This window comes from Aulonocara sp. 'chitande type north' Nkhata Bay, linkage group LG6 (genome assembly GCF_057382095.1).
Source record: "Aulonocara sp. 'chitande type north' Nkhata Bay isolate Kocher_YH1m ecotype deep benthic linkage group LG6, A_spYH_male_GT1.1, whole genome shotgun sequence".
Lineage (NCBI taxonomy): Eukaryota > Metazoa > Chordata > Actinopteri > Cichliformes > Cichlidae > Aulonocara > Aulonocara sp. 'chitande type north' Nkhata Bay.
In genome coordinates, this window is record NC_141349.1 from 7,783,339 (window position 1) to 7,794,295 (window position 10,957).

Below are 10,957 nucleotides of genomic sequence, written 5' to 3' on the forward strand. Positions count from 1 at the left end.
CAGTAAAAAAATAATCAGATTACAGTAACGTGTTACACGTAACGCGTTACTGTAATCTGATTACTTTTTTCAAGTAACGAGTAAAGTAAGGGATTACTATTGCAAAAACGGTAATTAGATTACCGTTACTTTTCCGTAGAAACGCTGCGTTACTGCGTTACTAAAACCGTGATTTTTTTGCGAGAATGTCTCATGACAGTAACATAAGCGAGTGCGACGTTCATGTCAACAGCTGTGTGCAGATCAACAATGGATAATATATCGAGTGTGGGAGAGAGTATGAGTATGCAGCGTTTAAAGCGTGGAAGTACTGACCTTATTTTGAGTTTGATTCCATAAAAAGTGACAAAAACATTAGTGTCCGTTGTGCGTGGGAAGAAAAAACATTTTTACAGCGAAAAAAAACCCTAAACAAGCTCCGAGTGCACAACGACGTAATGGGAAACTCACAGAGAAACTCGTGGATTCTTCAACAAACCGCTGCGGCACACCTGCACCAGGGCACACCTCTGCCTGCCCCACTCCTGCTTTACAGGTGAAAATAGAGCAACAGGACCGCTGAGTCTTTGACATTATTTATTTTCTGCTGTGTTTTACTTGCATCTATTTGAAAGACTGAGTGTAAACACAAAAAATATTTTATGTTATGTGCTGAAATGTGCAGAAAATAGGTTTAAATGTTAAACAAATTTATTCAAATCAGAGAATGGTGCATATAATTTAATTTTTGCTTGATGCATAAAGTTAAAAGATTTAAACTGATAAAACAAGTTTTAAAAAGAGACTTTTCCATTTGATTACATTTTGTATGATGGATTATGCAGAAAAAGTAGAATTGGGCTGAAAGCTCTATCTCTTTATTACCTATTCAGGTTGTAAATCGTGTTTTTAAAAAGTAACTAAGTAATCAGTAAAGTAACGGGATTACTTTTTTGGGGAAGTAATCAGTAATTAGTTACTGATTACTTTTTTCAAGTAACTTGACCAACACTGGTGAAGATTGTAACTAACGTTACATGCTATGTACAGGTAGCTAGCACTAGCACTGGCTATCACCTACTTAAATAGTTTTCACTAACTTTAGGTATTTTGGTGAATTCATTGAGCAGAAATATATCGAAACCATTTCAGTGAGCACTTTAAGAGCTAGTATGGTGTGGTTTGTTGTCGACTTTAATGGGCATATTTATGTGGTTGCTGACTCGTAAGGAAGGACGGGCGTTTCAAGAGTGTCCCTTTAACATTGCTAGGCTAACAGCGGTATTCTCAACAGTGAAGCTCAGATCAGAGCAGTCTATGGCTTTGGTCCAGATAGCTCAGATGGCAAAACTGAGTCCTAAAGTTCTAAAATCGAACTTAAGGATCTTTGACTATGACTGTCTTAGGTGTTTTCTACTATGTTGCCCTACAAAACCAGTCCAGTGTGTAGGGGCTACTGCAACATGTCATTATTAGACAGTTATTTTGTATTGGTGTAACTTCAGACTTTATTGAGTAGTTCATTTCTTGTCAATACAGCTGTGTCTGATAGCTGACTGACATGAGGAGGCTTAATGCAATATGCAAAGTTAATGCACAGACATTTTGTCTTTTGCAGATTTAATTCAACTGTTTTTCTGTTCTTGTTATTTAAGGTCTTGCAACCCTGAACACTCCAGTATTTTCATTATTACTAGTTGTGCCTAATGATCTATAAATGTGTCACACTGGATTGGGTTAGGTTATTTTGTATGCAAAGATCTGCCTCATTGATAGATTTAAAATCACTGTGCTTGTAAGATACAGTAGTTTGTTGTGGTTGAATAGAAACAGATGTTTTACAGATTCCTATTTCCCTGTTTTGTAGGTACTTGGAGTACAGATCTGCAACATCAGTGATAGCGGTCAATCCCACACAGCCTCAATTATCATTGTTTGCTCCAAGCATCCACTTATTTTGCCCAAATTCACCCAGGCAACAGGCCATCACCTAGTCCATCCTACAGGACTTTATAGTTGGATGCTCTCTCCCCCTGACTATCATTGAGAATCCACATTTTAGACACTTCCTGAATGTCCTTCAAATACAGCAAATACACTCCTGTGTCTAGGACCACCTTGACAGAGAGGCTGACATAAAGCCCTGGATATCCAGCCAAATGCAGCAATAACAACAGACCTCTGGTCTGACCGGAGGCTTCGGTCTTTCCTGGGAGTTACTGCTCATGTTGCCTGCAAGAACAAGGACTCTTGCTGCTGCTATTGTGCTGTGGTGTATCGCCCAAATAGCTTGCTTATGTCAGAGTTCAGCGACTTCCTGTCCTCCACTATGCGGTTGTCCAGACTGCTTTTAGTTGGGGATTTTAACATACATGTTGATGACAACTCTGACCTTGCCAGAGGTTTTATCAACATTATGGATTCTTTTCATTTTACCCAGCATGTGTCAGGCCCCACACATAACAAAGGACACACACTGGACATTGTTTTTACTTTGGGTTTGAATATTAATTCTATTTGTTCTGAGGACATTTTTATCTCTGATCATCACTGTATTCTTTTAACACATCTTCTCATGAGCCTTTGTCTCCCGTTCACAGGACAATTATCTCGCGCATTATAAATTCCTCTACAGCGGAGAGTTTCTCGCTTTTAATTTAACTCTATCCCCGAAAAACGGTGTTGATTTCTTAACAGATGTATTTAATATCCATAATAATATCCATATAATGTTTTTCAATTTTAGATTAAATCTGTCTGGTTAAAATGAGATCAGTTTCTGTTTCTAAGTCCTTACCCTGGCTAAATGACAATATCTGCTCCATTAAACGCGATTGTCGTAAAGCTGAGCGCTCATTCTGCTGAGACAGCCCTTCTTGGAGTTTCCAGTGACATTCTGATGCAAAACGATGCTGGAAAATGTTCTGTACTCCTAATGTTGGACCTCACGTCAGCCTTTGACACCGTTGACCATTACATTTTGCTTGAAAGGCTGAAATACTGGGTTGGTGTATCTGAGTCTGCCTTAGAGTGGTTCTCTTCGTATCTCTGTGAATGATACTTTTTTGTGGCGGTCTCTAAGTACAGGTCATCTTCCACGTCCCTGTCCTATGGTGTGCCACAAGGTTCTGTGTTGGAGCCCTTATTGTTTTCAATATATCTACTTCCTCTCCAGCATATTTTGAGCCCCTTCGAGGACATTTGCTACCACTGCTACGCGGATGACATCCAGTTATACATTTCTTTTATACCTGAAAATGTTTCTAAGCTGCAGATTCTAAATGAGTGCTTAGAATCCATCAAATGGTGGATGGCTGACAACTTCCTCCAACTTAATGAAGAAAAGACTGAAGTCCTTGTATGTGCTCCGGACAGACATGTACCTAACACAAGGCGGAGAGTCCCATAGAGTAGTATAGAGTCCACACTTTTTCCGTCAATTGTTCCGTCGGTCCTGCTCACATCTCCAATGGTTGTACACGTTGTCATTAACGTGGCTTCACTCCACATCAGCCACGCCGCTTTGCTCGCTAAAACACCGTGTCAGCACATAAGGACGCTGTCATAGCCTGTCAACGACGTTGATTAGCTGCGTATATACGAATATGAATCACATCATTGGCTGGACTATGGGATAAGGTGGCATCGTTCTGATCCCATACGGGAGCAGCCAGTCACTTATTGACTAACACTGCAAAACAGAATTGTTAAAGTTTCAATTTTAATTTCAATTCAGGTACTTTTTTTTTTTTTTTGTGCACAATGCAGATTTTCTGTGTGCAGAGACCGTGCCAGCAGTGCGCAATTGCGCACGTGCGCAGCTTAGAGGGAACATTGGTCAGGGCACTGAAAAGACCCTTAGAGAAACAGTTCTCTGGAATTTTTTAGGCAGATTTGCATGGATGAAGAGGATCCAGAGGAGCCGTTTAGCCACCGGATCTACTTCCTTGCCACCATGCTCGACCCCCAGTTTGGACTGACCTGGGTAGATTTGGATGTCCAAAATGGTGAAACCGGATCAGCACTGAAGAGGTTCAGAGATGACCTTAAAAAGTAATTAACAGGTGGCTGTATAATAATAATTATTTATTGTTATTGTTGCACTTATTAACACTGTCTTTGGTTTTACAGCACCATTAGAAGCATCCTGTCTAATCCTGTCTTTGTGTGTGTGTGTGTGTGTGTGTGTGTGTGTGTGTGTGTGTGTGTGTGTGTGTGTGTGTGTGTGTGTGTGTGTGAGTGAGATGCATCTGCAGCACCAACAAAAGAAGACACAGAATTATCGGACAGTGACTCAGCACCACCCCCAAAACAATGTCTTCTTTCACGCTATAAGGCATATTGGCAACTGTCAAGCCTTTGAGTCGCCGAGCAGCTGAGTAGGGGAATAATGTTAACGCGCCCACTGTTCAAAACGTAAGTCAAAGTTCCAGGTTAAAAACTCCTTTATTTGTTATCAAATCCTTAAAATCTGTAGAAAAACAGTGATCAAAAGACATTCTAAGCTTGAGCGGTCAGCAAAAGTCGACTTCCCCCATCACCCACTCATTCACAAAAATTCCCTCGGGACGTGAACAGGTGATATAGCAATCACTATTACTATTACCGACACCACGTGACCCAAAGCTACGCCTATCCACAACAAGGCATTTAGGTTGCAACGCAGCACAAGCCAGGACTCGAGCACTGATGCACAAATAAGCAAGTACCTAGACAGCATAAATGACTGTGACTGTGATGCACTCACCTTTTGGTCAAAAAACAAAGAGCGTTTCCCTAGTCTACACACTGTTGCCTTGAAGGTCCTCTCAAGCCCTGCTTCTTCTGCCCCAGTTGAGAGAGTTTTTAGTAGTGGAGGCATTCTAATGAGACCCCACCACGCATGGCTAGGCTATAAGATGTTGCCATCTTTAGTTTTCTTGAAGTGCAATCAATCACTGTTTTAAAATGTGAACTGTTTTCTCTCCCTCCTCTCTGAAAATATGCTGTTTGTTCATTAGATATTTTTTGTTCATAATATTTGTTCATAAGATATCTGTTATTTGTCTGTGTTCTATTGTTCCTGCCCTACTGAACAACAGGCTTGATTTCATTGGCAGTGTGTTGTAATCACATGCCACTGAAGACATCAAGATGGCAGAATCTTTTAAGCACTTGTTCTTATTCTTATTAATGCACAATTTCTATTGCTATGTAATATTTGTAGTTTGCATCTGATTAATGTGAGGTGTGCATGTGCATAAGTAAATGTTTTTCAACTCGGTCACTCACACCAAACAAAAGAGCATTTTGTGTCAAGTATATAAAAAATGTAGCCTAAAAAACATTACAGATCTATGCAGTATATTAATCACTTATATAATTTTTTACATAAAGATAACATTAAAAACTCACGTCTCATCATGATTGATGTCTCAATCAGAGACATTATTCTATTTTTTCCAACACATTCCAGACATTCTTGTTTGATGAATTTCCAACAGTTTAGGTTCAAACATATTTTACATTTTTCTCATCAGCTGCAGTTTGAGAAAAGAAATCTATAATTGTGAAGAAAACTTAGCAGTGTCTGATTTAATGTGCCTTATTTCCTGCTGAGGCTCCACTTCTCACTGTGTGTTTCTATGAAGTCTTGTACATTTAACATATTTTGTACTCTAAAAATCCAAACACAGTTTGTAAATATGTTCATGTTTCCTCCTCCAGATGCTTCCTCTCAAAAGCTTCCCTCTGTGTCAGTGAATCCCTCTGCTGAGATAGTGGAGGGGGCCTCTCACCCTGCGATTGTTAGGATATTTTTAAAAAGGGGATTAAAAAATAAGAAAAATGTAATAACAGAAAGTCATTTTTAGCTGTTTAGACCATCTTTGCCTGCTTATGCCAACAAACAATGTTGGGGTGTAACGGAATACATGTACCAGCATAACAGGGGGGTATTTAAAATACAAAATATGAGTAACTGTATTCCGTTATGTGTTACCGTTTAAAAAGGTGGTATTAAGAATACAGTTTGTACACTCAATATGTAAATGACACGGCTGTCTTTTCCTGTGTCAGGCTGTCCCCTCTCTATTTGTGGTAATTCCATGCCGATGGAAACCCAAACAAAACACGCATTAAGAGGCTCTAATGCCGGGGTGTCAATCTCGGGGCCCATGTCACCTTTACTTGCGACCCACATAATTTATGTGTTTTTGCCACACACTCGCACTCTCCTCCTTAAAGCTGTCTCACTCACTGAGGGGTAGTGATCCTGATCCTGAAATATCGATACTTCCAATACCAACGTTTCATGTTGCATGATCAATTCCCATATGAAAATATCAATATCTAATGTAATTACATTTGATTTTATCATAAAAATGACATACAGAGAAAATTAAACTCAGCAATTAACAGGATAGTCAGCAATACCCTGTTAATAGGTTATTGCTGACTCTCATTCATGTGCGTGCTACGGCTCCGCATGAGCGTGAGCCAATGAGAGTCCCAAGGCACTTTAGACCACAAAACATGCAATCTTGACTTTGTTCACAGATCATAACTGCATTTACGTTCAACATAGAAATTGTGCTTTGTGCGATGTATGTGTGAAAACAGTTAAATAGGGATGGGTACCGGTTCTGACGTAAATGGTAGTAACCAGACCAAAAAGCAGCGCACATTTCGGTGCTTTATATCGGTGCTTTTTTTCCTGAAATGTCATACACTTTGGATTCTAACCAATCATTTTATAGTTAACATTGTTATCTTTTTACAAAAAAAACAGCTAAACATGAAAGGTTTTTGGACAAAGTTTGTGTTCTCCATTCTTTAAGCACCGGTTCAGCACCGTTTCAAAAGTACCGGTTTGGTACTGGTATCGGATAAAACCTAAATGATACCCATCCCTACAGTTAAATACTGTGGCAACACGACAAACCTCATTAAAAAAAAATGGGGTGCCGCTCTCACTCAATGGGAATTGGCTCTTCTGATTCACTACATTGTTATGATTTAATCTTTGTTTTCTGAGTTACCTTTGTTGCAGCTGCTCCAGTTCCTTGATTGAAGAGGCAAGAGATGGAAAAGGGGCAGAGCGAGCTTTAATGGAGGACTGCAAATTGTCTCATTCCATAACTCGGGACCATGGGGGGGTTTGGAGTTCATTATGTTAGTTTCAGTTAGGTTTTGTATGTTTTTGTCACGGCTGGGGCAGCAGTCGTGTGGTGGAGTTAAATGAGGACCCAAGATGCAAGAAACGTCTAGATGCAGGTGAGCGTTTTATTTACAAATGGTGAAATATACACAGAAACGAGGGTGGCGAGGACTGCACAAAGACAAGAACCTAAACTGGGAAAAACTAATAAACCTGGAACACGAGATGGAACAGAGAGACACACGGAGAGATACCAACTAACGCAGAGAAACACAGACGACGCGACGAGGAGCACAGGCAGACACACACTATAAATAGGTAATCAGGAAATGGCACACAGGAGGGGACACAGCTGGAACTAATGGGCATAACGAGACACAACCAAGTAAAACAGACTGTTTTACTACATGACTCGTGGACACGAACAGAGCACAGAGGAAAGACACAGGTAGGGCTGATAAAACACTTGAGCACTAAACACAAGAACCAAACCCTAAGAACTAATACCAAAATTAGAATAAACACTAGTGATGGGTAGATGAGGCCTCGTGAAGCGTTTCAACACATTCCCCAAACTGTATCGATACTGTGTCGACACAGTGTTGCTGTTTTTCTCCATACTGACACCTGCTGGACCTTAAAAATCATTGCAGGCAACTTACTTCAGACTTGCAACAGACACTAATTCAATGACCTAGTCATACTTGTATACACTGTAAGGTATTGTACTGTCCATGGAATCATTTTATATCTTTTACATTTCAAATATTGTAGACATCTTTAAAATATATTGTGAATGTCATTAAGTGAAAATTAGAATGAAAGTATTGTAAATGTAATTTTACCCATTTAAATGTAATTGACTCAGAGTTTATTATAAATTTTTATTCAGAAAAATAAGTTTATCCAATGTTTTTGCATTCAGTCTATTGTGGTTTTTTTTACACTATTTCCCCAGCTTTGGAAAATACACGTTCACTGTAATGCCAGGTGGAAAAGGTTAGGATAAGATGTTCGTTAAAGGATCCTCTGATCGTGGAATGTTTCTCTCCGCCAAGTAGCGCTGGACCTCAGTGATGGAGTCTGCTGTTGCATTGTTTGTTTGTCTGCCAACTTCTTCATCGAGCCGATGCCACGGGTTTTCTGAAATAATAAAAAATTAATGCCGTTTTAGTTTTTGTCATCTACTCCAAATTAGTACACATTAGCATCAAAATAAATGTATGAATAAGCTGATAATACTGAACTTGCCTGGAACAGGTGACTGCTCTGATGAAGGTCCAGGCTGTGGCTCAGATGTTGTGCGGGCAATTACTGCAGCACACTCCACTTTTAGGCAATTGACTGCCTCGCTACACTTGGAGGAACTACGAAATCCGAGTTTTTTAAATCTGGGGTCTAAAAGTGTTGAGAGGGTCAACACACTTAATGACTCCAGATTAGAAGCAGTGTCTGTGACACGATGCCTAAGTTGGTCATGGAGATGGGTGGCAGCTTGTGTGTGTAGATGTAAAGAGTTCCGCTCAAGTGCACAATATAGCATTTTCATCATCGGGATTACCTTTGATCCTGAAACTCTCCTCAGACAACTCCACTGTGGCCTGATGGAAAGGGGCCAACACAAGAAGTGCTTCCCTTATGATGTTACATTCATCAGTCGTAAGTGGACTTAAATCTGTTGGAAGAGAAGCAAGAGATACCCAGACTGCTTCTTTCTCATCATGTAGCCGTGACAGCATCTGATATGTGCTGTTCCAACGCGTTGGTACCTCGTTGATAAGTTCCAAGATGGGCCGTCCCATCTGCTGCTGCACTTGAGCAAGCTTTTCTTTGGCTGTAGTGCTGGATCTGAAGAATGATACGATTTGTCTAGATTTATCTCTTATGGATGAAAGTTCAGGGATTTGATCGCATGATTTCTTGACTAATAAATTGAGTTTGTGTGCAATGCAAACTGAATGTCGAATTTGGAGCAATAATGTTTGGTGCTGCATCGGTCACAAGACACCTTACCTTATTTGTGATGGCCCAGTCATCCATCATGCCCTTTTTGAATTGGGCCAAACTGTCTGCAGTGTGACTTTGTGGAAAGTGTTTCACACCCAACACAGATGTACACAACTGCATTTTCTCATTAATGTAGTGACAGGTAAGAGCCAAGTAAGCCTCCATATTCAAAGAGGTCCACAGGTCGGCTGTTATACTCACTGCCACAGCTTGCTGTACTTCCATTTTCACTCGTTCGAGTTCCTCCGTATGTTTTTTGGCTATCAATTCCTTTATGGTCTGAAGATGAAACAAAACTAAATCAGTATGCAGTACAAACCTTTCTGGTTGGCAAAACATATGATGGATCAAGGACCTGAACCAGCTCCCTGAACCCCTCACTCTCCACAATGCTAAGGGGTTGGCAGTCCTTTATAATAAAATTCAGGACTGCCTGGTCCAGAGCAATCTTCCTAGATGCTTGATTTCAAAATAATAAAACATTAATTTAAAAAAAAAAAATGATAAAGCTGCTCAATGTCTATATAGGCCTACCTGTGTTCATTCTTGGTGTGTTTGTCTCCTGATTTTCATGTTTTGCTCTGTAATGCCTAAACATTGAGGAGGTGCTTTTGTTTGTGTACGAAAGCTCCGCAGAACAGATGCGACATTTAACCTGCAAAAAATAAAATAAATATTTTACACTGCAAGTCACAATGCTGTTTTTCCTATTCTGATAGATTACACTGAAACAAAGGCAGACACACAGTTAACTTATTTGCAGTTAAAAGATCGAAATGATCCCACACAGCAGAAACTTTTCTTTTTCTTTCGGGCTCCATTTTGTTGTAGAGGGATATGTATTTTTTTTTCTTTGTGAGAGTAATTTTGGATTTTTTGGTGGCGACTCATTCCGTTGACAGATGCTGATGCGGTACCTTTTAAACACAGTTTGGCGTGTTGGCAATGAGCGATACAGCAGCTGTATCGATCACGTGGCTTTTTCTTAAAGGACACACTATAAGGTATTGTACTGTCCATGGAATCATTTTATATCTTTTACATTTCAAATATTGCGTCAGTGTTGCTGGACCCATCACTAATAAACACAAAAAACAAGGGTTGCTGGGTCAAATGACCCAGGATCATGACAGTTTTACCCCCTTTTTGTGGGCTGATCAGCCACTATTTAAGTTTCCCCTATGTCTCGTTAAGTTACCTCAGTTTTTTTGAGTTATCAGTATTGTTTGTCAACTTTGAGTAGAGTTCTGTTATTTTGACCTCTTTTATGGGCCAAGATTTTGATTCTTTTTGCATGATTTAACCAACTATGTTTTTGGGTTAAATAAAAAAAATCCTTTCTTGGCCTTTAACCTGTGCCTAAGTTTCCGTCACTGCTCCGTCCATCACAGTATCTGATCGATACTTTGTTTCTCTCCCCCTTAAGTTCAGTAGGTATAACTAAATTGTATTAAATAAAGTTTTTAAAATTTTAATTTCAATCACAGCTCACACCCTGTATTTTCACTTCCCGGCAGACTCAAGACTATTTTGTCATACACTCTGGCAAACCCACACATGTGGTAAAACTGTGGGCAAAAGTGATTTTTGTCATGGCTGTGTGCAGGCAGGCAGGGGGATAGGACCCAAAATGCAGGACTCGGAGGCAGACGTGAACTCAAAATACACAGCTTTATTGCTGGAGCAACGGAACAGAAACTAAACTAAAGTGAGAATACAAAAAAATAAACTAAGCAGGCAGATGACCGGAACACACAGATAACCTGAGGATGCGACATGACACTGAGCAAGGGCAAACACAGGGCTAATATACACAGGGAAGTAATCAGGGAA

The 10,957-nt window shown here is 39.9% G+C and overlaps 1 pseudogene; it reads right to left on the reverse strand.

Moving 5' to 3' along the window:
- Nucleotides 1-8,117: 8,117 nt before the first annotated feature.
- On the reverse strand, nucleotides 8,118-9,747 carry LOC147327181 (zinc finger BED domain-containing protein 4-like; annotated as a pseudogene).
- Between the last annotated feature and the right edge of the window lie 1,210 nt (nucleotides 9,748-10,957).